The sequence below is a fragment of the Nicotiana tabacum genome, chromosome 17 (assembly GCF_000715075.1).
Source record: "Nicotiana tabacum cultivar K326 chromosome 17, ASM71507v2, whole genome shotgun sequence".
In the NCBI taxonomy this organism is placed as follows: Eukaryota; Viridiplantae; Streptophyta; class Magnoliopsida; order Solanales; family Solanaceae; genus Nicotiana; species Nicotiana tabacum.
In genome coordinates this window covers 60,106,814-60,110,539 of record NC_134096.1, presented here as the reverse complement: position 1 = coordinate 60,110,539, position 3,726 = coordinate 60,106,814, and positions in this window count along the sequence as shown.

Here is a 3,726-nt window from a genome sequence, read left to right as displayed (position 1 = left end):
TTGTTTATATTTAACAAGTTGGCATTCCTTTGAATAAAATAGTAAAAAAGTAGTGTCACATAGAACGGAACAATATCCAATATTTAATCAAGCGTGTAGGGCCTAGCTACGTACTTGAAATTATAGAGAAGTTGAATGATGACACATCCATTCATTTTAAAAATAAAATAAAATTGGAGGTTGACAATGCAGAGGCGAAATAGTCATCATATTGTATCTTTATCTATTAAAGCCAAACATCTCTGTATCGAACTCGTTTGCTCGAGATATTTATAGATGTTATAGTGAATTGATATTATAGAAAATATATATTATAACAGAAAATGAAATTTGATTTCGAGAAAACTTAAATTTTATAATGAAATAATATATATAAAAATATTATTATAGAGAGATGTGATTGTATTTGAATCTCAAACAATTATTCCAATAATTACATATTCAATTACACATATGGCCGAATATACAAACATATATTTCATGCTTGTTTAAAGAATAGTAGTGAGATTTTTCAATATCATACTAAGAATATCTAGGATTTTCAAAAAAAGATATCATTTGTTTGATGAGAAATAAAAGATATATTAAAATTTTGAGTGGCCGAAGATGAAACAGCTACTTTCAAAGTAACAGAAAAAATAACTTTTCTCTTTTTTCACTTGGCGCTACAAGTTAGACAAATATTCTTATAATTAAAGATTTTTTTTTCTTTTCCATAAACATCGTACAAAAATAAGAAAGATGATATTTGGACCAACTAATAACTTTTGGGATGAAAATCATTCTTTTCTAAGGATGTGTTTGGTATGAAAAAATATTTTCCTGAAAAATAATGATTTTATCACTTATTTTTCCATGTTTGATTCATTAGTGAAAAAAAAAATTTGATTTTTTTTCCCTAGTGTTTTGTTAGAGGGTGAGAAATATTTTTTTAGGAAAATAATTTTCTATGCTACTCTCCTTACCATCCCCTCCCCCTCCTTCACCCAAATCCCCATATTTTTTGTGCTCCTCCGTTCCCTCCCACTCCCCCATCCAAATATCCAACGCTTTCAGGATGCTATTTTTTTCAAGAATTATTTTTTAAAAATTCATACCCAAAGAAATCAATGTGTTGTTTTACTTTTTCAGACAAGAACAATTTTGAAATTTGAGTTACATAACTAAAAACAAATACTCTTTTTCTTGTTGAAACAAAACAAAAATAATCTTTCTACAATATGTAAACTAATAATTTTATTGAAATGAAAGAAAATACTTTTTCTATATCATGAAAAGAAAGTACTCATTTTGTGGGGCAAGTGCACAGATAACCATTTTCAGAATTGCTATTTAGAGATTAGCCAGTATTTATTTTGTCCTGAAATTTTAAACTAAAGATTTTAACTTCAGGACAGCTTCAGATATTTTTGTCCTGAAAAATTGAAATTCAGAACGCACTGACTAATTTCTAAATAGCAACTCTTTAAAGTGGCTACATTTTGTCATTTCTACTCATTTTGTTTAAATGTAAAAAACTATCTTTTCTATGTCATAAAAAAATATACTAATTTTATTGAGATGAAAAAAAAAATACTCTTTCAACGACATGAAAACGAAAGTACTCTACATAATATTTCTATTTTAGGGTGGGCGTGAGGGATCGGTGGTTGGGTTGGGGTGGTGGGTGGATAAGGGTGGGGGTAGGGGTAGTGCGGGTTCAGGTGAGTTGGGGTGGTTTTGCGGGGTGAGTGGAATAATGGTAAGGTAGAGTAGTGGGGGTTGGTGGGGACGGGGAATAGGACGAGAAAGGTTAGAAAAAGACTTAGAATTCAAAACTCTTGCATCGACTTTTATACTATCAAGTATCAACATTCACTTCCTCCTATTCCAATATTCAGTTGTTAATTGGTAATTGTAAAAAGTCCTTTCGGGGACATCACATAAAATCTGGTAATTTTAGAATGACATTGTTTTCGTCTCTAAAGTTAGGGGGTGTCAATGGTTCAGTTCGGTCGGTTATTTTATAAAATTTGTATCATACCATTTTTTGATTATTCTATTATGTATAACCAAAATTAGATTTTTCGAAACCGTCCCATTCATATTAGTTTCTCTTCGGTATCGGTATGGTTCGGTTAATTTTCGATAATTATTTTTAAATATCATGTAAAAGTCACTAGTAGAAATAGAATGCAATAACATACGTACTTTTATAAAACTTAGCAAAACTCTCTCATCATTTTTATAGTTTAAAAGGTGATTAATTAAGAAAACATGAAAAATAGCTAGAGTATAGATCCATAAACTATTCTACAACAACGTAAAAGAAATTAAGCAAATACAATAAAAATATAAATCACACGAGTGTAAAGATATTAACCAAGTTGAGACTCAAGAATGAAGTTTATAGAAGATTAAATATTCAAAAAGATAAATCTAAATCATACGAAAGGAAACATATTCAATACATTGCAATTTGTTAGTGAATATGCTGAAAATAATTTAGTTTCAATAGGAGTAGCATAATAGGTTTGAGAATTAAGATTTTGAGTTTAATTACTTGTTGGCCTGTAACTGTTAGACTCAACCAAGAAAGATTTAATGCATTATTATTTTAAATTTAATATATAAATATATTTTTCACATTGTAAATTTATTCGGTACGGTTCGGTATCTTTTCGGTTTATTTTCATAAAATAAAAAATTTACCCTAATTATCAGTACAATTATAGATTTATATAAAAATCTACGGTTTTATTAAAAAAACCTAAAAATCGGTTCGGTACGATACAGTTCGATCGATTTAATCGATTTTTAAATATCCATTGACACCCCTATCTAAAGTGTCGACAAAAGACGCTATTCTCTTTTTGTAATTATCCTTCTTAGTTTTCCACAAAAATGATTAACTTAACTGTACTTTTTTTCTTCCATTACTTTCACCTTAAAGGGTGTGTTTGGTACTAAGGAAAATATTTTTCATGAAAAATGAGTGGTTATATCACTTATTTTTCCTTGTTTTGTTGGTGCGTGAAATTTTTTTTCCGAAAAATATTTTCCAAAACTAATGTGTTGCTTTACTTTTTTACGTAAAAACAACATTGAAATTTATGCTTCATAATTAAAAAAAATACCCCTTTTTTGGTTGATAAAGAAAGTACTGTTTCTACAACATGAAAATAAAGTACTCATTTTGTTGAAACGAAAGAAAATACTTTTTCTACATCATGAAAAGAAAATATTTTTTACTACATTACTTTATTGAAATGAAAGAAAATATTTTTTCTACATCATGAAAAGAAAATACTTTTTTTGTTAAAATGAAAAAAAAAAAATTATCGTGAAAAGAAAATACTCATTTATTGAAGTGAAAAAAAAAATACTCTATCTATAACATGAAAATATAGTACTATTAATAATTTTTCTATTTATGGTGGGGGTAGGGTGGGTGGGGTGGGTTGGTGGGGATGGGGAATGGGGAATGGAGGAAGGTTGGAAAAGAACTTTGAAAAATGTTTTCCCTTCTTTTGATAGGGAAATTTTTTTCCTCTAATTGGAGAAAAATGAGTTGACGAGGAAAATAATTTTCAAAATATTTAAATCTACCAAACATGAAAAAATTGAAAAATATTTTTCGGAAAAGGTTTTCCTTCGTACCAAACACACCCTAAATGTTTCACTTATTATAAATTGGTGTCATTTGTTTTTCTGAATCGTCACTCTAAATTCATTTGAAATATTTGA